Raw genomic sequence first — 25,185 nt, 5'->3', positions numbered from 1 at the left:
AAAAATTATTTTCAAGAAAAAATTCGACTCCATTTTAGCGCAATTCTTAAAAATGAAAAAAGGTCATTTTTCAGGGACCCAATTTTTTTATGCTCATTCAAAGCAAGATTACGCAAATAAAAAATACATCAAATTGATAATTCATTTTTTTTTTAATTGGAAATGTTTTTAAACTTAACGACGAGGTAGCTTAAGTAGAGAACGGAATTGCATAACCTTTGAAGATATTTAAAACAGACTGTCAAAGTTCGACATAAAATTAGTGTTTTTTTAGGATAGGCCATTTTTTAAATGTTGAGGGTTTTACGATCATAAATATTTTTTTTAAGTTGGTGTTCGGTGATATGTTATGTGTACATAACTGCTAACAATAATTAATATTTTTTGGATTTTTCGCCGTACAAGTTTTATTCGCTACAGGTTACTGAAACGCTGAAAAATCTTTAAAAAACAACAATTTGTCCAAAACTTTAATTTGTGAGATGTATTCATTCTACAATATTTTCAATAATGCTAAACATTTTTCAAATTTTTTCAGGCTGTTCTAAACTTGACTATATTGTGAAGATTTGATAGAAGAACCGAAATGATAAGACCAAACATGCTCCGAGATAGAACATCCTGAATGTTTATAGTTAATTTTCGATACACTCCTTAATTGGAGCGTGGGATATCATAGAAGTTTACATGACATATCATGTAAAGTTCATGAAATATCATGTAAACTTCCATTATATGTCATGTAATTCAGCATGACTCTGAGAGTTTACATGACATATAACACAAATTTACATGATATATCATGTAAACCATCATAACAGTAAGTTTGCATGACTAAAATGAAGTTTACGTGACGTGTAAATCTCATTATTTTAATCTGTGAAATCTTTGTTGGCTAAACTCACGGAACCCGTGCAACATTCCGATTGGTGTAAAATGTTGGGAAAAGTGGAATACGCTGTTAACAATTCAATGCATTCGACTACTTGCCAAACGCCTAGAATGCTTTTGTATGTAGTCCAACAACGTGGTCGCGATGTTGACGTCCTCGCTGAGTTTCTGGATGATAAAGTGGATACAGTTAGAGATTTGGAATCAATTCGAAATTCGGCTGCAGAATCTATTGAGTGTTCACAAAATCGCAATCATGAATTGCATGAAAAGAAACATAAGAAGAACTAACAAAAAAATCCCAAATTTAAAGGGCCGTACCGTATCCATAAAACCCTTCCGAACGACAGGTATGTTGTAAGAGATATGGGCAAATTTCCCAATTTCCCTACGATGGTATAATTGAATTATCACGGATGCCCAAGCAACACGACTTGTTGCTAATCCAGTAACAGCAACCTTAGTGCAATTTATTCACTGTCCGTATTACGGGCTTCATCTTTGAAACCCAAAAAGCGCAGATTCTGAATTCTTATGCAACATAAACGAGGAGGAATGATAAAAAAGTTGGGAAAAGATTTTGTCCAGACTCGAACCATGGACACCAGGAGTATTATCTACTCACCTTACATGCTACACCAAAAGCTCTGTGAGAGAATCGATGCTCAACACACCATAAAAGCTACTGAAGTTACTTGTTACTTTATTGCACTTTCTTTGTCACAAGTTGGAGAACTGTCAAAACTAAAAGACGCTCAAGTTTTCTGTAACGCATATGGAACCTAATCTAAACAAACAAACCAGAGTTAGATGTTTCAGGCATGTTATAAATAAATAAATAAATAAATAAATAAATAAATAAATAACACATTTAATGTAAGCTGACTGTATTTATCACTTGCGAGCAATATGTAAGCTCTGCCTCCACAGATAGATATCAAACACGTGGTAGTTTGTGATTTCTATGAAACAAAGCCGCAACTTTACGGATTTCAGAGTTTAAATGCAACTCAACTGACAAAATGGAAGTTTCGTGTGCTTCTAGTGCAACTCATTTAGACCAAAGCATAGAAAGCCACAATCTGCATGATGTTTCAGGTGCTGCTTGGGTGAAACGTTGGGCCGATTGGAGAGTTTCTGGTGAAAGTGGTTCTTAAATGGTGTATCAGTGTATTTATTTAATAACGAATTTAAGAAAGCAATACATATGTGTTTGTGTATCTGTGTTTGTATGTTGTCTTTATAAATGTTTAGGATCGAATCGATCCAATGTCAGGAATGGCCGAGTTTAAGTATATTTATGGGCAGATGTGTACTTTTTGATTAGAGTGTGGTTGAGTTTATTCTTGGGTTAATTCTGTTTAGGTGTTTTACTGTGTATGTTTTCTGTGTTGGGGTTTTCAAGTTGTATTTTTTTTTTAAAACGATTCCTGTGTTCATTCGTGTACCGACAAGAAAAGCGCGAAGAATAAAAAAAGTTTTAAATTACGCGCTCCGTGGCTTTGGTGTGACTTTGAATGACCATATAAGTTGACAAATACCCCTATGAACGGAGTGCGAATTCCGAAAAAGCTACCGATCGATAGAATTTGTAATGGAAACAGAACAATACATAGGCAGTCGGGTGCCTGAAACTTTTGCCAGTCTTGGTAAGGTGGTATGAACTACCAACCAAGCCGATCTATTTAAAAGCACAGGTCGTATGGCAGAGGTTTCACGCATTCGATGTATTCGTTCAATACATGGCCTACTTGCCTAATTTCACCATCTATAAAATTTTCACACTTGTTCGCTACCTAGCGAATACAATCATATCTATCATTTCATTATCCACTTTGATGCCTACTCCCTTATACTATGAGTAGAAAAAGACCGATATTGCTACAAAATCATCAAGTTAGTAAAATTAACGAATAATAAAAATCGTAACAGCTTCTACTCTCAATTCACAGCGCTGTGTGTGCTCATAATGCATTTAACTCGCATAAACAAATGATTTACCTGTTTTGCAGATAATTATTGCAGTAGGCTCCCGGTCCACTAACTCTTCTTTGAATCTTTTTAAATGGCATTTTAAAAAAGGTTCAACCCTCATAAGCGTTTCAGGAACAGGAACTTATCCTAAAACTCTAGCTGGATTCTTGTGCTGTAAACAAAGTAGAAAAAATATGAATTAGTTTTGAAGTATAGAATTTGGGAAATTTAAATAAACAGTTATGGTATGCGACGATAGTAAATCAAGCAAATTACTGCCACCTTAGTATAATAATAATCTGGAAAAGCATGGATATTTTTTTTTTTCAAATGATGTATATTCATGATGGTTGATAACAAAACCTGTTCACGTTAAATTTTGGAGCTGCAGAATCTCTAAAACGATGTTACAAAACTCAAATAAAATACAACTCAAACACGAAGTTAAGGTCGTAGAAAAATAGAAAAATATACATTACTTTAACAGTTAGTTTCTGGTATCAATAAAGACATTTTCGAGATGCGCTCGAAATCTCAAATTTTTGGGTTTTGTTTTCCATATTTACTACAAAGCTCATTCTCACAGCTATGCGTTCTTGTTTATGGTTTTCATTCTCAAATGTGTTCCATAACACGAACTTCTGATTTCAATCAAAGAATTCCCACAATAATTTGTTCCAGTTATATCATGCACAATTCAAAATTCCAGAAATTTAAGATTTTTCACTCAGTGATAGGTTCGGCTTTGCAGTCTTGTTCTAGTGGAACAAACTATTTAGTTTTGTCCGACGTTTCGACACCGGGTTCGGCGTCTTCTTCAGGGAAAAAAATGACGTTGTTCTTCGTCTATCAATAGTGCCCGAAAACAGAGTGAGCAAAGCTAAAAGTGACTAAACTATAAAATTAAAATTTTAAAATATTGACCAGTTGACCAACCATATGACATGTACCGACCGAAACCTTATACTGACCGTAACAGAACAACTATACCCTAAGAAAAAGAACAACATCAATTTTTTCCCTGAAGAAGACGCCGAACCCAGTGTCGAAACGTCGGACAAAATCCGGGACTTTAGGCTAGTTGCAAAACTCTGTCAAATTAGAGAATGTGTTCTGCAATAAGAATGCACGTGAGTCCTTGAATTACCAGAACTTAACAGTCCATGATAGGTTAGTACGCAGTTAGATATGTAAAGCATATTTGTTTTCCTAACATCAAGTGTAGTCTCGGGTGTGCAAAGCCCGATTCTTTAACTATCAGCAAGGCAGAATAAATGCATTTTTAGAAACTGTCACCAGTAACAAGGACTTTGTACCATGAATCCTTATTACCAAAACACATTACCCCAACTTGACAAACCGGATGTCACCAGGGTTCGGTTTGGTAGATCTTTAACCGTAACACAACACATAAAGGCGATCTACCTACGTTACGGGCTCCGTTAAAGATCAAGCATATTTTAAACCCCCTCAACCATTCATCCATCAGCACGGGTCGCCTGACACATTGGATTGGGGTTCCCTTTTTAGTGGACTTTTACTCCCGGAACAGGTGGTCAGTAGTGTTATTCTTAACCAATTGAGACAACCGCTACCGACACTACACAGCTATCTAGGCTGATCGGGAAAAGAAGTTAATATTGATGATCAACTTCATACGGACCCGAACAGCCGACACGCCTAGGTTTTTTCGCGTCGTATTCTGTCCAGCATGACTTCTATGCATTCATGCTGCCAAGTTTTTGCCATTGCCGGGACCCGTGGCGTAGTGGCTACACGATCACTTCATAAGTGGATGGTCATGGGTTCGATCCCAGCCCCGGAACTTTTTTCGTCAGATGCTCTTCTCCCGAAAGCGGCTGACACCTGACCCTTTTCTGAGCATATGCTCTAACGGACCTGGAAACTTGGATATCGACTAACGGCAACTTATAATGGACCCCTAATCGAACTGAAACAGAAACAAGAGCCACACGTCAACATCCTAGTGCTCATCATTCTACCATGGACAGGGTAGAAAAGTGACTGCAGTGCAAAGGCAACCAGTTCGATATAGTAGAATTAGAATAAAATACACTTGGGCGCTGGACAAAGTGTAAGTGTAGCTGAAAATTGAAATCGCTCACGTAGAGCCTTAGTGGACAAAAGAGCTGTAAAAATTAGGCCGAGTGGTTGAATAATAAATACGTTTGCGACTCAGCTTCCAAAGAGGGATATGTTTCCATCGAAGGAGGTGAATTTTCAGGATCTTAGCTTGATATAAGATTTGCTGATCATGTCTTTAGCTCATCAATAATATCATACACCAACAGCCCAGGTTTGTGTTCATTGTAACTGGTGCAGCAATGTTAATGGCCGGTGGCATATTTCGTCGTTCATGCTTCGCAGGATAAGCGCAGTATAATGCTTCATGCATAAAGGCAGCCCTTTTTGTTACAGCGCAAGTCTATGTGTGACTTCAGCGTTAGAATTAATTTATTCTGCGAAACCACATGGAAAATATTCAAACTAAATGCAATAACAACATTACGTGTTTGTACTCACTTATTGATAGAAAATAAAAACTTTGTCGCAAAAACAAATTTGTGGTATCTAAACAAATTTTCAGATCAGGCATGTTGTACGCTGTCTCAATATGTTCGAGCTCGTTGCACTTTACGGAGGAAGGCGGGAAAATCTGGAAGGATACAAAAATTATGTTCAGATGATCAAATGATGGCACAATGCAAATTCGCTGCAAAATTTCTTTAACTTTGCGGGCAACTTAAAAAAAATGTCAAAAATTAAGCAGCAATTTTGTGGTCTTACAAATTTTCGTTTTGTAAATTTGAATAACAATTTTATATGCAAAAGTGCTTAAATAAACGTTGGTGCCAAGAATCCTTTGATTGAATCGATTCATAAAAACGTAAGTATGGGCAAGGTTATGGTGAGAGCATCCATCAAGTACGTCACAATAAAATTAGGAATTTTCGACCCCCCTCCCCTTTTGTACGGGTTTTTCCTATACTTAATACATTGCTCGTTACACTTTCACAAACCCAACCCCCCCCCCCCCCTTCTCCTCTAAGCATGACGTACTTTATGGATCACCCCTAAGGTGAAATTTTTAGAGATCTATAGTGATATTACTGAATTATATTAAACTTCGCAACATTTCGCGGGATTTTCAAAACTTCGTAACCAGGGCTCAATTTGGCGCTTTTTGCGGCTTCCGTGAAATCGCAAATATCCATTGTCCCTTGATACTACAAATTTTCAGCTTTCTTTTCACGTATGATGCATGATATTTGAGCCTAAGTATATTTTCTATTTTTAAACATTGCAAACTTGGTTTTAGTTATTGCCCAAAAAATGTCCTACTTAAAATTGCTGGACCACGATACCGAAATCAGTACATAATTATGCATTAAAAACTTTGGATGATGATAAAAGCTCTCGAATATTCATAATATTTTATAAACTAGTGTAATTATTCAAGAAAAGTTCGATCAGGTGACTTTTGCAAAAAGGTAAACAAAACAAAACTTATGGAAATTCCCAGTTTTTTTTCGGTCAACCTATTTCAATATATTTTTTCTATACTCAACGTATTCACTAGGTCCATTTTATAAACCTGCCTTCTCATTGAAGCAGGATATTACAAAATATCCTATTATAACTACTTTTTTATCGAAAACTAAAAAATTAACCACTGCACACTTTTTACTCGCTCTTATGAATAATGCTGATACTGATCTATCAGGGATAATGGCATTCGGAGAAATAGGGCAGACCTTCCCTACAAAAGTCACTTTGAAAAATATTTTCAACAATTTTCAACGTTTAAGCCTGCATTATGATTAATATAATCATATTCAATTGATTATTGAGATGCCAACACTTATTTCAAGAACAACAAACTAGAGAAGCACAATAGGATGAAAAACGTCACAAGAGCTACAATTGTAACTTCATTCTGGTGAAGTGTAGGATTAGCTCTCTCTCTCTTTCAGATCTTTCGATTTCTGGATGTTGCAGATGGAAATGTGAAGAGCTAATTTCGATCTTGAGCAGTATTTTTAAGATTTCTCAATGATAAACGTTCAGTTGCAGAATATTAATACAGTTTACACCCACAATTTGCAAACTGACGTGATGGATTAAGACTCAATTGTCTTCTTTAACGGTGTTGAGATAATTCGATATTCTGAATCTGCATGTCAAACTGAGCCGAAATCCAAATTTTCATGAATTTTGGAGTCCGGGAACCTATTTAAAAAATAATTTGAAGTTTGTATGGGAGCGATTTGTCGAATCACCCCTCGTCGCAATTTGTACTGGGCGGAGCTGTCAAACAGTTGCCCAGCTGTCAAAAGGTGATTTCAAAAAATCTCTTTGAAATTGATTTTAGGTATCAAAACAAAATTCTAAAAATCTTAAAAAAATCATAGTGATTCAGAAAATGGTGCTCTTTCGTATAAAATCAAAAAATCAATGCATTTTTCAAAATTTAATAACCCAATTGGGAATTGCATATTTTCCTAAACTAAGTGAGCACTTTTCTATAGATGATTTCACATTTTATGTTCTTTATCCGAATTGTTAACAAAGCTAGTGATTCAAACTTTAAAAACGATATGCGTAGAAACATGTTTGGTATATTTTGCGCCTAAACAGGACGAATTTCCACCAATAGGACGCAATCAGTGAAGTACTAGATTGTAGTAATGGGCTGATTTTTTGTATGGTGAGAAGGTAAATTCTCAATCTCTGCAACGAAATGACGCAAAAAGCCTGGCTCCTGCCTGATTCCTTGCCTAACCTAATGGTGTTTGAGCAAAACTTTAGGTAACTGTGTTATTGTTTTCTCCATTTCTTGCAACAAAGTTTTCCAAAGTTTTATTCCAACAGCGCCAAAAAAGGCAAGGAATCATAATACCCACGCCTCCTGCATAATTTCGTTGCAGAAACGGAGAATTTACCTTATAGCCATAAAAAAAACAGCTAAAAATCTAGTATGTACTTCACTGAACGTGCCCTATTGTGAACTGTCGCCCAGAAAAGCTTTGGAAACATTTTGAAGATCGTAGTCATCACGACTGTCGTCGTTTCGTACACCCGAGCCGAGGCAGAATCGCTACGCAATTCGTTGGTTGAAACTTAAAAGCTTGTCGTCTGCAGCGGTATGTTTTGTTGAATCTAAAATCAAACGGTCCGTTTTTAGAAATGGACGTATTTTGCTTAGCGGACCGATAAAGTTTCCAAATTGTCCGGTGATTCATTTATTGGATTCGTACCACAAATGCAAGCTTGACATCGAGGTCAAGCTTATGTTGTCATCGGGCTCAATTGGCTTCTTTAGTGGTGTTGAGATAATTCAATATTCTGAATCTGCATGCCAAACTGAGCCGAAATCCAAATTTTCATCTATTTTGGTGCCCGGGAACGTATTTAAAAATCAATTTGAAATTTGTATGGGAGCGATTTGTTGAATCACCCCTCGTCGCATTTTGTACTGAGCGGAGCTTGCCCGGCTGTCAAAAAGTGATTTCAAAAAATCTCTTTGAAATTGATTTTAGATACCAAAATAAAGTTCTAAAAATTTGAAAAAAATCATAGCGGCTCAGAAAAAGGTGCTCTTTTGTTTAAAAATAGAAAATCATTGATTTTTTCTTAATTTAAAAACCCAATTGGAAAACCTCTGCTGGTTTACTCACAGTGAAATAAAATAATTATATACTGGGATTAAGAAATCTATCAGATAAAATCAGTATATATTTTTATGCCTTTTTTAAATATCGATTATATGAGTTTTTTGTGCCGATTACTCTGTTTTTTTTTGTTCAATTGCCGCATCCATAAAACCGCTTATTGAAAATGAAGGCCACTTCTACTTCCTTTTTGTCCCACTGCTCGTTTGTAAAATTTGTGGTGTACATGAGGGAACATATATTTATTATGTAACGCTAAATTCGATATTTTTGAACTCGGTGGTTGGATCATTAGGATCTGGCGGAATCCATAATGTGCCTTTGTATGATAACTACAACTTTTTTGTATGGGTCGTAACGCTAGGCTATATTCCCTATTCCACTGGAGCGTTAAGGAATTTATTGCACCCCTATCTCCTGAAGCGTTACGTTATTTGGGGACGGCACATAATGAAAGTTGAAAACTTAAAATAGTTTTTATGCGCAATGTTGGGAAATTTCGACATTTATACAGCGGGTTGCACTAGGCTTTCCAAAGAGCAAATTAAGTACTAATTTTGAAATTATATCACGATGAGATATTGAGCAGATATTTGGCAACTTTTTGAATATCTCATCAATATCATATTAAGATATGACATCAAAATTTGATCGTTTTAAGATATGATTATGATATTCACGTCTACCCGGGCAGCATGGTCATGCTGAATACCCGTGCGTTTACCGCCTCGGCTATATGGGCCCTGTGTAGAATTAGCATTTAAGTTAAAATACATGTTATTAAAAACAAAACAAAAAACTCCTTTCTACAGTAGCATAAAAGATTACGCATCGTAACTTTACATCAATTTGTTCGACGGTTGTTCAATTTAAAATTAGAGACACCACTTGATTGGTTTAGCATAAATGATTTAGTTACTCCTTCATATTTGGCTAAAAATAACTAACTATAAATAAGTTTTTTTGTAATTCTTGAAAGATGTAATTTAATTTATAACATTATTGATCTATGCTAACGGTTGTTAAATAACATTGATTGTGGTGTTGGCCAATTAGTACTGCTAGAAATAAGACAGCATTCTAATCATGATAATGCCAAAATAAGGATGAATTGTTTTATTTGACACCATGTGGAAACAGATGTACTTATTTTAATTATGTCCGAGTTTGATAGTACAAATCCCAAGAGCAAACTTCGGTTACTCGTACCATATGTCCCTTTCACATTATAAATTTAACACTTCGTTCTCTGTTCACATTCATTAAATTACACAAAGTGTGCAGGACCAGAAGGTCAACTAAACCACCAACACGATAGAGAAAAGGCTTTGTTCCTTCAGATACTTCGCTTCTGCTGAAAATGGTTACGTAATCTGCAAAGAATCATCAGTTTCGCATACATATGGCATTTTTATTGCTCATCTGAATACACTTACGTTTAATCATAATTCCAACGATACTGTTGCTCTGAACTCGATTTTTTCATCATTACACTTAAAACTATATTAAAACTGATTCACGATTAACGGCCTATAGAATTCTACACTATTTCACTTAATCTGATGATATCGGTTTTCACGTAACAAAAACAATGTGTTGTCAATTTGTTGATTATGTAACCACACTTACATCTACCTGCTCCAATCCTGTATCACTATTTCATATGTTCCAAGGACTCGTCTACTTGAAATTGATGATGATTATTTTCTTCTACTTATGCTTCTCAATTTAATAATTGTTGCTATTCTTTTCGAAGACCCTTGATATTTCCAGCTTCCACAAATATAGAAACATCTTTCTTGCCTCCATAACACACAATTCAAATCAGTCGATCGTGAAGGAGAAACTCTTCTTCATCCCGCCTTACGATGAGTTTACCTACATTTGTTTTCTGATTTCACCAGAACACTAACATTGGCAAATACCGTACGTAATTGAAATTTCCAAATTATATAAACTTCGAAGATTGTTAGTTGCTAAACCAAAAACAGCTATTCTTTCACTAAACAAAACAAATCGCGAAAAGCTTGTAGATATTGATTTGTGCACTTTTCGACGTATTTTTTCCCAGAACAATGTTCATTACTCCGCACTACGAAATGTCTTCAGGTTATAACCAATATTCTTGGCATGTGACTTTTGATTATTCAATTATAAAAATCAAAAAAAAATTCAAAAGTGAAGTGTTCTGTGAGAACCGTGAAGTGCACTATATTCTCTGGGATACACTTTCGGTGTGATAATGGCGCTAACAAACAGTATACACCCACAAGTTGGAAGTCTCATGACTCAGTTTAGTGTTACACTTTTCATCGCTATTATTGCTTCCGATATATATACACATTACCACATACGTAGATCATGAGATAAGCACTTCTAATATTTCGTTGATTCAATGCTTCTTAGGATAAATTCTAGTAGTATTCTTTGCCATGTTTCATTAGAACAGAATAGTTTTCGAAATCTTGAAATAAGTAGGTGCCCACTGTACCTTGAAAATAATGTTACGCCTACCGACTAGACCTACAAGCCAACTGTGAAAAATAAACAAATGTTTGTACTTTGATTAGCTTTTTTTATTCAAAAATGTTAAAATAAGACGACAAACTATACATGAGTTGTATTCAAAATATTCAAAAGTGTTGCTGATTGAGATACGCAATTTAGTTGATAAAAACATTAAAATAAGTCTCAACTATCATAATGCGGCTCCTTCCTCTAACCAAAAAGGATATTACTTCATATACACATAGGATGCAAAATACGACCGAAATGCGCATGTCTCATTCAGTATCCTTTCAATGAAACTCGTTATGCCCAGGATCGCATAAAGTACCTGCTTGGGAATTGTACATCCTTCTCAATATTGCTTATTCTATACGATGGATATTGATAGTATCCCAAGCATTCAAAACTTCGGGTTCCAGTTGAAGAACTAATTCGAAAGTTCAAATTTAGCTCAATTCTGGTTTCGTTGAACTCGATTCTCCACAATTTACGCATGTATTGATTATTAACTTAGAAGTACACGTACAAGCTTTTGACTTCTCTTCAAAATGACATTAAAGTCGAAAAAAGGTTAAAAAAGAACTTACTTTGAGTCAAACTCTAACCAAATTCATGTTTAACATCTGCGTGCCTCTAAAGCTCAAATATAGTTAAACTGAACATATAACAACAACTTCAAATGTTCCGTTCCGAACTTAATATTAACCGTACCCAAAGTAATCTTCACTTGAACTTCGGAGACACCGGAGCTCGAGAGAAGTACGCATTAAGGGTATGAGGTATGGGATTTTTTTAAGGCGAAACGAAACGAAACGCAATATTAAATTTCTGATATGATGCGGTACGAAACGGAACGAATATCGATACGAAATCCGATTTCACTCGGTATTTATCGAAACGAAACGAAATTTTCGAAAAAGTTCCGCGGAATTAAAAAAAAAACAATAATGCGTTGCATAATTGCCTCAAGTAACACAACATGTCTTATAGAAATTCTTTCGACTCCAATATGACCAGTTACAAAGTTTTGGTTTGAAGCAATAAAACCGATATTCAGACTGATATACGACTGAAAAAGCGCAGAAGGTGGAGCCTGCGCAACATCTTTGTGATGTCATATTCGTGTTCTATATGAATCTGAGCATACTTAATTATGTATCTTAGTATGTTTTCCATTATATATTTTCAACAAATTTTAGGAAACAGTAGTGCTTTGGCAATCAAGATGTTTTATTGCTGTAAATAATTAAGTTTCAAAATGTCAATAATAAAAATCGACAACTGCGAAAATCGACAAGCATCAATAATTCTGCCAAGCCACTTTAACGCCAAATTGCCATACTGTGATCATAAACTTTAATGCCAATCATTTTTTTACGATGAAATAGACTATTGTATCCCGATAAAATTTAGTGCGCCTTATAAATTAGTATTTTTGAATAATTTTGCATCAAAATAAATAAATAGCTTTCATCTTATTTTAACACAAATACTCAAACATGCTTTATTTTTCCCAAGAATTTTTTTCTCCCACAAAAAAATCAACATGCTGTAACATTTCATAGAGTGCATAAAAAAATCTCAAATTTTGACTGTTTGTCAACCTATTATATGTGCATCATTGGTACAAATTTGGGCTCGATTGATTAATCTTTCGCGAAGTTAGAACCATCCGGGTAAAACACTATTTTTCGACAACTAATTTTTGAGGTGTCATATCTCGGAAACCAGTGAACCGAATTGAATGATTTTTTTAACGTTTATCAACAATATATTCATACTTAATACGACGTTATAAAATGTAATATTTTCTCACGGCGAGTTAAGTTATACCGAGTTGAAATTATTACCCATATAGACAAAAATAAGTTAAATTTACAATACCACACAAATATTATAAAATGTGTTCTTCCTTCAATCTTAATAGGTTTTTATATATCTGATTAGAGATAACTTGAGAACGGAAGTGGAAAATCTTTGGATATCAACACTAAAATTTATTGACATTGATGTGAAAAATACATTTTTTCGAGAAAAATCCAAAAAGTGTCAATCCATGATAACTTTTTTCAACGTTTAAAAAGTACCTATGTTTTAATAGTTTGTGAAGCATTAAGATATTGTTAGTGTACGTTCAAAATTTCATTCAATTCGGTTCACTGGTTTCCGAGATATGACAACTCAAAAAAGAGTTGTCTAAAAAATAGTGTTTTACCCGAACGGTTCTAACTTTGCGAAATATTAATCAATCGAGCCCAAATTTGTACCAATGATGCACATATAATAAGTTGACAAACAGTCAAAATATGAGATTTTTTTATGCGCCCTATGAAAAATTGTTTCATGTGGAACTGTTTTGTGAGAGAAAAAAAAGTTGCCTATCCCAAACATTTTGGCCATCCCTTGTACATATCACAAATCATTGAAACATAATAGAATATTTGATAAATATTTAATAATTTAGAAATAAAATTAAATTGCACTATGTGACATGGCATGATACATGTTTTGAGAAATGATTCAAAATTGGCTTGATATTGTTTTTGTGGATAATTTTTGTGGTTGTTGTTGGTTCTCATGTTTGGTTTGTTATTTGAACGGTTTGATATCTGTCACGATTTGAAAAGACAACAAATATCAAGTATCAAATAAGTATCACAGTTTATACATTGAAGTGGCTCAAAGAGCATTATGCTCGGTAAAATCGGCCCTTATAGATAAGCATATATTTTGTGGTAACATATATTCCTGTCATTTTTTTATATAGGTATTCATAACTAAGATTCTGTTAGGAGTATATTTTTTTACGTAGGTAATAAAAATCGATTCTACTTTTCTATGATCGGTAGTGTAGCATGTCCCTGTTCAAGAAAAAGAATTGGGATTGTCTTATACATGTTTTCTATCATACTGCAGAAAACCAAAATTCGACTAATTATAAACATACGAAACATACTTTGTTTTATCTAAACATGATTGAAAACCAGTCTTAAACAAGAAACTGCGAATGTTACTCTAATATGACACATAGAACATACTGAGCATGTATGGTAACAAACAAAGTGTACTTAAATAGAACATACCCTACATAATCAAAAACAACATGCAAGGTTTGTTTGAGAAAACAAAATATAATCTTTATTAAGACTTCTAAATAGAAGATCACTGTGCATAAGTTTTAGGTATCGTGAAAACGACATATCCATGACATAATATGTTTCGAGAAACTTCATAACAACTGCTGTAGGAAAAATTAAATATTTTGCTATTTCGGATTATGTTTTCGGTGTTACTTGAGGCGACTACGCTATAAGATGCTCTAATGCCGATTACCTGAAGCAATAATATGGAAACACCAGCCAAATGTTTACCAATCAAGCTTTGTTCAATAGCGTAACTTCTGGAGAAAGCCTATAACTTAAACCAAAAATGTATAGATGATTGAATGCATCAGAAAATTCCCAGTAAAACTCATATAGAAATGGAAAAGAATACTTAAGAAATGTATGCGCACTCAATAAATATGAAGGCATAGACAAACTTGAAGTAAAACAAAGCACAATCATCTCGAGGTATTGGGCCAAAAATTCTACCAGATAGATCTGGACTATGGCGGACCTGGTGCGAGGGTTAAAGTACATGTCCTTTTCGCCGAGGACCTGGGATCAAATATCACTCGCAAAAGACTTGTATAATGTGAGTTCTACCTTCAGGTCTGTCGATTTGAGACTGTGGGTCCCAAAACCAACTAACCTAGAGCTATTGTTACAACAGTTGAAGAAAAAAAATAGATTTTTCAGAACTTATGTATTTGAAAAAAATATCTCACCTGATATCTTAAGGTTGCTGAATAATCTGATGAAATCCATAGCATTTTGAAACCCAATGCCCCGCTTTATTTATTTTCCAAATTAGTCCCTTTCAGAAGTCAGCGTGGCAGGAAGTTTCGAATACCCCGATATAGAACATCACAATATGGGAGCTCATTTTTTGTAAGAGGTGTACATTTCTGGAATGATTTACCTTCTGGAAATCAATCGATTGTTTCAGCAGGCGGGTTTAAAAGGGCGTGTATTGAGCATTTTAGTTAGTTAATTAGTTAAATAAGTAATTTAAAAAACCCAAATTAATCCACCTAGAGGTGATAGTGCCTTTCTCGTCGTATATGTTCTCACGATCTTTCCGTCGACGTCAGTCAAAGTGTTCCTGAATCCTGATATTTTTTAAGAAAAGCAAGCATTTTATCAAAGTCATCATTGAATTGACTTAAAACTTATTGATGGCACATACTCCGACGTTGTGTTCAGCGTAAAAGCAGAGCTGAATAATATCAGATTTCTCAGTTGACAGCTTGAGTACCTTCACTAACATTGGGAGCTGATCAATATCAAGACGATACTAACAAGCTAAGATATAACTTTTAACACATTCACAGATCACTTTGCGGTCTTCGGTAAAGTTTTTTCTGCACATTCTAGGTTATATTTTATTATAAGAATCAAAATAAAATCTACTCTGGCGACTACTTTTGGTCGCAGTCAAAAATACGCGCGAGATAGTCGTCTAAGGCAACAGACCTGGTATTCAAAATTTCCATCATAGTGTTCTTTGATATTTCATGAAAAAAGTTCACCACGTGGCTGGGTGATGTGATGACTGCTGCGACTACACGTAGTATTTGCACCGCGATTGAATTTCTACCATCTTGCAAGACCTGGTAAAGTACCTAGTCGCCATAAATGTGTTTTTCATGCAACGCACAATATTGACCGTTAAAAACAAGAACGTAGTGAGTATAGTGAGACGTCTGTTTGTATGTGGGTTTAATATGTCAAGATTTTGTTCTCTTACACATATTTATCGCTTGCATTGATTTTATTTACTTTCGTAGTTCCGGCGAAGCATCAAACGCTGGTTGTGCACCCCAACCAGTAGTCTCTAATGTGGTATGAGCCTATTTTCTAGTTAACCGTTCCTCAGGTTATTAATGTGTGATGTGATGTGATGTGATGTGATGTGATGTGTCGCATGGTACATCTGGTTACTTTCCGGAACAGGTTCCGGAGCACCACCGGGTCTCCCAAATATAGTCTGAAACAATATCATTGCTAACGTACATCAGGTTACCTAAAAAAACCACGATTTGATTTATCTTATGCATGGGTACAAATCACTTTTACATTTGACCACTTCCAGTGGGACACCAAGAACTAGTTTCGGGACACTACCGGTTGTCTAAAATATGGTCTGAGGCTATGTTCTTACGAATCGATCATCGTGTTATCAAAAAAGGGTCTCCAGTTGGCCTAGTGGTTAAGGCTATGAATCGCCAATCCGGAAACGGCGGGGCTGATTCCCGTTCCGGTCGGGAACATTTTCTCGACTTCCTGAGCATAGTGCATCATTGAACTTGCCTCACAATATACAAATTCATGCAATGGCGGGCAAAGAAAATCCTTCAATTATTAACTGTGGAAGTACTCTAAAGAAAACGAAGTAGAAGAGAGGCAGGCTAAGTTCCAATGCGAATGTCGAGCTATAAAGAAAAAGAAGAAGTTATCAAAAAAGCTGATATTTGATGTACTGTCAAACCCCGCGTATTCATCACTCTTTAATAAGACACTTTTTAACTAGTACCCCGCGCATTCGAAATTTATTGAATTAAAAAAATGATCAAATGTTACAGTGTAATACACCGCAGTGAACCTCGGAAGCATTAGCGGAGCCAGCATTTTCTTTTTTCTTACTCACTCTCCTAAACATACATGAGAGGGAGAAAGATAGAAGAGGGGGCAGCTTGCCTCCTCTTTCATCTTGCTCTTTCTCGTGTGTGTTTGGGAGAGTGAGTAGGAGAAAAGAAAAAGCTGGCTCCGCCAATGCTCGGAAGCCAACAATCGTAAAATGTACAAGCTATCAATTCGTACCACCACAATATCTGTAAAATTTGTGTTCAAAAACAAATCATACAATCTAAACAAAACTAAAATAGAGTTAGTTTATCGAATTGAAAGTTTACACAGGTAATTTGACAGCAATCATTGTCGAATTAGCGTGGTTTTATGGTACGACACGCATGGATTTGATTCAATTTCCCATTTACAACTTTCGGTTCACATTTTACCACTTACTGATTTTCCCTGATGTGGTCTTAGACTAGTTTCATGCAAATTATTAATCAGTTCTCCTAAAAAGTCGCAAACTGATGTAATGCATGTATGGGTTTGGTTCAATCGTGCATTTCGCCAGTTCCGGCGAGGCACTCGAATCTGGTTCCGGAACACTACTGACCTGAGAATATTTTCTTGCTGACCGTTCTTCGTGTTATTGAAGAAGCCGTTATTTAGTGTGCTGTGTGTATGCGTTTGGTTTTTTTCTACATTTGACCACTTCCGTTGGGGCACCTGGAACCGGTTTCGGCACACTATTGGTTTTCCAAAGTATGGTCTATGATTTTTTTTTGTTAACCGTTCATCAGCTTACCTAAAAGTCATTAAATGTGTCGAATTTATGGGTTTGGTTCTCCTTTACATTTGACCACTTCCGATGGGGCAACCGTAATCGGTTGCGGAACACTGCCGGTTGTCCCCAATATGGCCGGAAACTTTTTTTTTTTTTCAAATCAAGATGCCTTAAAATCCGCGATTTGATGTGTCGCTTGCGTGGGTTTGGTTCCCTTTTATATTTGGCCATTTCCGGCGGGACACCCGGAACCGGTTCTGGATCACAACCGATTCAGATATGTTCTGAAAATATTTTCCTGCATACTGTTCATCAGGATATCAAAAAGCCACGAATTGATATGTCCCTTGCATGGGTTTAATTAACTTTTATACTTTGCCACCTTCGGCGGAACATCTGGAACCGGTTCCGATATGATCTGAGAATGCTTTCCTGCTTACTGTTCATCAGGTTATCGAAAAAGCTGTGGTTTGATATGTCACATGCATGTCCGACGGAACACCCGGAACCGGTTCCGGGACACAACCGGTTCAGATATGGTCTAAGAATATTATCCTGCTTACTGTTCATCAGGATATCAAAAAAGCCACTATTTGATATGTCGCATGCATGGGATTGGTTAACTTTAATATTTGGCCACTTCCGGCGGGACATTTGCAACCGGTTCCGGAACACTACCGGTTCCGATATGGTCTAAGAATGTTTTCCTGCTTAAAGTTCACCACGATATCGATAAAGCCGCGGTTTGGTATGTCGCTTGCATGGGTTTAGTTCACTTTTATGTTTGGTCACTTCCGGCGGGACACCCGGAACCGGTTCCGGGACACTACCGGTTCAGATATGGTCTGAGATTATTTTTCTGCTTACCATTCATCAAGTTATCGAAAATGCCGTAGTTTGATATGCCGCATGGATGGGTTTGTAGCGTTTTCATATCTGGCCCCCTCCTGGGGTACCGGTCCGGAACACCTAAATGGCCATAACTCCGGAACGGCTGGAGCGATCTGAACCATTTTCAATAGGAAACAATGGGACCAGATTCCGCGTCGAATGAACCGTCGGTCAATAAAATCGGTTGAGGTTTACTGCCAAAAAGTGATGTGAGTTTTTTTGTACACACACATACACACACACACACATACACACACACACACATACACACACAGAGACATCACCTCAATTCGTCGAGCTGAGTCGATTGGTATATAACACTTGAACCCTCCGGAGGCTCTATCAAATTTTCGTTTTTGGAGTGAACATATAGCCTTTCGGTACACCTTGGTGTACGAGAAAGGCAAAAATGATGTTTTTGCCTTTCTCGTGCACCAAGCTGTACCGAAAGGCTATATTTTCACTCCAAAAACGAAAATTTGATAGAGCCTCCGGAGGGGTCAAGTCTTATATACCAATCGACTCAGCTCGACGAGTTGAGGTGATGTCTGTGTGTGTGTATGTATATGTGTATGTGTGTATGTGTGTATGTGTACAAGAAACTCACATCACTTTTTGGCAGTAAACCTCAACCGATTTTAATGACCGACGGTTCATTCGACGCGGAATCTGGTCCCATTGTTTCCTATTGAAAATGGTTCAGATCGGTCCAGCCGTTCCGGAGTTATGGCCATTTAGGTGTTCCGGACCGGTACCCCAGGAAGGGGCCAAACATGAAAACGCTTCAAACTCATCCATGCGGCACATCAAACTACGGCATTTTCGATAACTTGATGAATGGTAAGCAGAAAAATAGTCTAAGACCATATCTGAACCGGTAGTGTCCCGGAACCGGTTCCAGGTGTCCTGCCGGAAGTGGCCAAACATAAAAGTGAACTGAACCCATGCATGCGACATATCCAACCGCGGCTTTTTCGATAACGCGATGAACAGTAAGCAGGAAAACTTTCTCACACCATATCGGAACCGGTAGTGTTCCGGAACCGGTTCCAAATGTCCCGCCAGAGGTGGCCAAGTATAAAGGTTAACCAAACCTATGAATGCGACATATCAAATAGTGGCTTTTTTGTTATCCTGATGTACAGTAAGCAGGACAATATTCTCAGATCATATCTGAACCGGTTGTGTTCCGAAACCGGTTCCGAGTGTATCGTTGTAAGTGACCAATATAAAATTGAACTAAAATCATGCATGCGACATATCAAACCGCAGCTTTTTCGGTGCCCTGATGAACAGTAAGCAGGAAAGCATTCTGAGACCATATCGGAATCGGTTCCAGATGTCCCGCCGGAGGTGGCAAAGTATAAAAGTTAACCAAGCCCATCCATGCGACATATCAAATAGTGGCTTTTTTGTTATCCTGATGAACAGTAAGCAGGGAAATATTTTCAGAACATATCTGAATCGGTATTGATCCGGAACCGGTTCCGGGTGTCCCGCCGGAAATGGCCAATTATAGAAGTGAACGAAACCCATGCAAGCGACACATCAAATCGCAGATTTTTAGGTATTTTGATTTGGCAAAAAAAAGTTTCCGGCCATATTGGGGACAACCGGTAGTGTTCCACAACCGATTACGGTTGCCCCATCAGAAGTGGTCAAATGTAGAACGGAACCAAACGCATACACGCAGCACATTAAATAACGGCTTCTTCGATAACGCGAAGAACGATCAGCAAGAAAGTAGTCTCAGGCTACATTTACCGGTAGTATCCCAGGACCAGATTCGAGTGCCTCGCCGGAACTGGCGAAATGCACAAATGAACCAAACCCATACATGCATTACATCAATTTGCGACTTTTTAGGAAAACTGATTAACAATTTGCATGAAACTAGTCTAAGACCACATCATGGACAATCGGTAAGTGGTAAAACGTGAACCTAAAGTGGTAAAATGTGAAATTCGACAATGATTGCTGTCAAATTACCTGCGTAAACTTTTAATTCGATAAACTAACTCTAATTTAGTTTTGTTTAGATTGTATGAAATCTTACAGATATTGTAGGGGTACGAATTGATAGCTTGTTCATTTAACGATTGTTGCCTTTCGAAGTTCACTGCGGTTTATCACCAAACGGATCGGGTGTCGGAAAGCATCAAATTTGAGCTTTCGGAAGTAGCAGCTGCACCGAGGAGCCGCTGCGGGTGTGAGTTACACCACAATATCGGATCATTCGTATTCACAGTGTATTACACTGTGATATTTGATCATTTTTTAATTCGACAAATGTTGAATGAGCGGGGTACAAATTAAAGAGAATCGTATTAAAGAGTGATGAATACGCGGGGTTTGACAGTACATCAAATAGCAGCTATTGTGATAATTTCTTCTTCTTTATGGCTTGACGTTCGCATTGGAACTTGGCCTGCCTCTCTTCAACTTAGTGTTCTTTAGAGCACTTCCACAGTTATCAATTGAAGGGATTTCTTTGCCTGCCATTGCATGAATTTGTAAATTGTGAGGCAAGTACAATGATACACTATGCCCAGGAAGTCCAGAAAATTTTCCCGACCGAAACGGGAATCGTACTCGCCGTTTCCGGATTGGAGATCAATAGCCCTAACCACTAGGCCAACTGGAGACCCTTTTTTGATAACACGATGATCGATTCAGACTATATTTTAGATACCCGGTAGTGTCCCGTAACCAGTTCTGGGTGTCCCACTGGAAATGGTCAAATGTAAAAGTGATCTGTACCCATGCATAAGATAAATCGTGTTTTTTTAGGTAACCTAATGAATGTCAGCAATGAATTAGTCTCAGACTATATTTGGTAGACCCGGTGGTGCTACGGAACCTGTTCTGGTACCGCACCGAAAGTAATCAAATGTACCATGCGACACGTCACATCACGGCTTTTTTAATAACCTGAGGAACGGTTAACTAGAAAATAGGTTCATACCACATTAGAAACTACCGGTAGGGTTGCACAACCAGTGCTTCGCCGGAACTACGAAAATAAATAAAATCAATGCAAGCGATAAATATGTGTAAGAGAACAAAATCTTGACAAATTATACCATCATACAAACAGACGTCTCACTATACTCACCACGTTCTTGTTTTGAACGGTCAATCAAATATAACCTAGAATGTGCAGAAAAAACTTTATCGAAGACCGCAAAGTGATCTGTGATTGTGTAAAAAGTTATATCTGTGTAAAAAGCTATATAACATATACGACGAGAAAGGCATTATCACCACTAGGTGGATTAATTTGGGTTTTTTGTAATTCTTATGAGTTTTTTTTCTAGCAACCAAAAAATTCTTATCCTCAGCACTTAAACATAAAAGACAGCAGTCTTAAGTTTGAAGAGATCAGTAAATAAATAAATAAAAAATAACAAGCATCTTGTAGCCGGCACGAGGGTTTCGGGTTGAAGGGGAAACAAGTGGCTTATGCGCCACCTCCGAAGAGGACCACCTGTCGTTCTAAGTTGCCCGGCAAACTCAAACCTCAGGGCGAGTTCAGTTTTTAATCAAACTACCGAACGAGCTAGCAAAATATCCCACGTTTGAAAAGTACTCAAAACGCTATCGACTGACCGACCCAAATAATAACCGGAAACGCGACTTCCTACCGATACCGAAGACACGTGGACGACTGATTTCATCACAGGCCAAGTCCGTCTCGACCACAATTACCTACACGCTTCAGGACAGAAATGGAGGACTGAGTATCCCAAGCAGTCCGACTTGGAGTAACAACACTTCAACAAAACTACAACAACAAAAGAACGAAACGTGAAAACTATCCTTCAATCAGTGCATCAATAACGGGAGACTCAAACTAACATAATAACTTGCAAACATTTAGAGAAACACCAAAACTTCTAATAACATTTATTCTATTCGTCTTACATTTCTACTCGGGTACCCACTTCACATTATCCAAAGCTCTCACTTTTCCTCTCCCTATTACTCTCTCCTATCTGTGCGGATTTCTACTTTCCTATCTATTTTTAGCTTCTCGAACGCTTCCCACTCTCACACAATCTTCACTTGGCTTCTTCCATCAATATAGAAATAGTGGCGGTCTACTTACAGTCGGTTCTGCTTTACCGTCTCTGCATTGCCGGTACCGTCGCCCCGTCCTTCGCGTCGCCTCTGCGACGCTGGCCCACGCGGATGAACAAAAGGGGGCCGCGAATGAATGGCGCCGGTTGGTGACGCCGGGAGGGCCGCTGGCGCAGTGAATTCTGCGTCACGGCGGGAAAATCGCTCTGATGGAGTGCGATGGTGACGACGCAAACTCCCTTCTAACTCCGGCCGGCAGTTAGGAAACTTCGAAGCTGGCGCGTGGGGTCAGAAGTGTGGAATTCTGGCGTAAATCGGTGCGGTGTGTCGAGCGGGGAGGTTGGTGGTGCGGGAAACAAAACTGGCAAATAAAAAGCAATTTCTACAAAACTTTTTGATTTCTACGCCCATTGAGGGCCAGAAATAACGTTCCTTAACCGCTGAAGTCGTTTTCTCAGCCCCAAGGTGTGCTGTGTCGTGAATCTCCTTTATGACCTCGAGTCTTTTAGACTTTGGGGGATAGAGCTTCCATTGGAATCTACTATCCTCAAGTTTCCCAGACGTTTTAACAAACTTAAAGATCTGATCATCGACGATTCTGAAATCAGGATAATCAAAGGGTCTTTGCCTAATACGATCCAGAAGTTCATGGTATTCGGGGTCTATTACTATCGTGCCTAGCGTTTCAATGGACCTAGAGAGGCAATCGGCCAAAATGTTATTTTTCCCCTTTCGGTACTCCAACTCAATGTCATGGGATTGAATTTTCAACGCCCACCGTAATAACTTCGAGTTTCCTGACTCTACGCCTATGGTAAACAACCATAACAGGCTTCTGGCATCGGTTACGACCTTAAAACGAGTCCCCTCTACATAATGGCGAAAATGCTCGATAGCCAGAAGGACACCCAAGCATTCTTTTTCTACGCTAGCATACTTTTTCTGTGTACTGCTAAGCTTTTTGCTGAAGTAAGCAATAACCTTTGGCTGGCCATTTTGAAGCTGGATTAAGGCAGCTCCAACGGCGTTATCCGATGCGTCCGATTCTATTACAAATGGACAACTAAAATCAGGGTTACTAAGGATGGGGGCAGATATCAGGGCCGCTTTAAGGTCGCCGAAAGATTTCTCGGCAGCCTCTGTCCAAATGAATTTGTTCCGTGTTTTTTCAGGAGATCGGAGATCGGAGCAACGATGGCGCTATAATTTCGTATAAACCGCTGATAAAACCCAGCAAGGCCTAAAAGTCTCCGAATGTCTTTTACGTTTCTTGGCCGGGCATAATCGAGGATTGGTGAGATCCTCGAGTTGTCTATCGAGACGCCCTCTTCAGTCAGAAGATAGCCGAGGTATGATACCTGTTTACGACAGAATCTACTCTTATCGAGCGATATGGTCAAGTTGGCTGCGGCAAGGCGTTCAGCAACTATCTTCAACAGACGGATATGGTCCTCAAACGTGTCAGTGGCTATGACTATATCGTCTAGGTAGACGAATACGTTTGGCTCTAGGTCAAACCCGATCACACGGTCCATTAAACGGCACATTGTAAAAGGCGCGTTAGTTAAGCCAAATGGGCAGACTTTGAAACGGAATAACCCTTGTGGTGTCCTGAAGGCTGTGTAGTCTCTAGATTCCTCTTTCAGAGGAATCTGAAAGTACGCATCCTTTAGGTCCACCACTGAGAAGAATTTCGCTTTTCCAAGCCTATGGAAAATTGCTCCCATATTACGCATTGGATACGAATCCTTTTTTGTCCAAGCGTTGACTCCACGTGAATCCAGACAAACTCGTAGCTTACCATTCGACTTGCGAACTGGCACTAGAGCGCTGGCCCACTCGCTTGTACACTCCTCAATCGCGTCCATTTTCCGGTATCGTTCTAGTTCTGCTTCCATTTCGGCTTGAACCGTCGGTGAACACCTGTACAATGGCTGTCGCCTAGGCTTTGCCCCTTCTTTAAGGACTATTTCGTGCTGTATCAAAGTCGTCCTACCTAATCGCTGTTCTGAAGTGCACGGAAACGCTTCAACAGTCCTAACTAACTGTTTCCGTTGAGCCTCCGAAAGAACGTGTTCCGTCTCAATCGTAGCTGGCGTAGTCTTCGAAGCCTCTGGTAGCTCCAAAGCTGGAATGTCTAGGGTTTCATCAGGTTCAACCTTTTTGATTGGTAAGGTTTCAATGGGACACAATGAGAATTCAATCGTCTCTGTCGATTGACTCTCTACCGAAATTGTAGCAATCTGTTCAAACCCATTTTTGCTTTTAATCATTGGTTTGATTTCGAATTCTTCCCAAAAATTGCAACCCAGTATCAACTTCCTGGCGATTTGAGGCACAACTAAGGTTGATATGACTTTCGTTACACCTCGAAACACTACGGGTAGATTGACGTATCCTAGACATTCGTGAGCCGTTTTATCTGCTGTCACGATTCGGAATGGACTTTCATGCAGTTTGAGGCCGTGGTTTTGTGCAATATTCGCAATGTTTGTAACGCTCACACTTGCTCCAGAATCAAGCAACGCTTCATAAACTTTGTTGAAAATTTGAACGCTAACATGAGGACAACTTCCGGTCTGTACTTTAACTTCACAAACTTGAAGAAAAGGGTCTTTAAACGGTCTTACGCTGGGAACACTTTCTGCATTTGGAGTGGATTGGTTCCCCGTGTTACACTCCAAATTTA

At 38.0% G+C, this 25,185-nt stretch overlaps 1 long non-coding RNA gene across 2 annotated transcripts in view; it reads right to left on the bottom strand.

Moving 5' to 3' along the window:
* Nucleotides 1-10,913, bottom strand: part of LOC134288062 (uncharacterized) — a 56,851-nt gene extending 45,938 nt beyond the window's left edge. The window contains exons 1-2 of one of the 2 annotated variants that reach the window (XR_009997735.1): nt 9,995-10,913; nt 2,893-3,037 (exon numbers count right to left, since the gene is read on the bottom strand). This is a non-coding gene — a long non-coding RNA (uncharacterized LOC134288062). The remainder of the gene's footprint in view (nt 1-2,892; nt 3,038-9,994) is intronic. The other variant, XR_009997736.1, reaches the window with a different exon arrangement.
* Between the last annotated feature and the right edge of the window lie 14,272 nt (nt 10,914-25,185).

The sequence above is a fragment of the Aedes albopictus genome, chromosome 2 (genome assembly GCF_035046485.1).
Source record: "Aedes albopictus strain Foshan chromosome 2, AalbF5, whole genome shotgun sequence".
Lineage (NCBI taxonomy): Eukaryota > Metazoa > Arthropoda > Insecta > Diptera > Culicidae > Aedes > Aedes albopictus.
The sequence above is the reverse complement of the archived record's forward strand: the minus strand, read 5'-3'. Positions and strand labels throughout refer to the sequence as shown.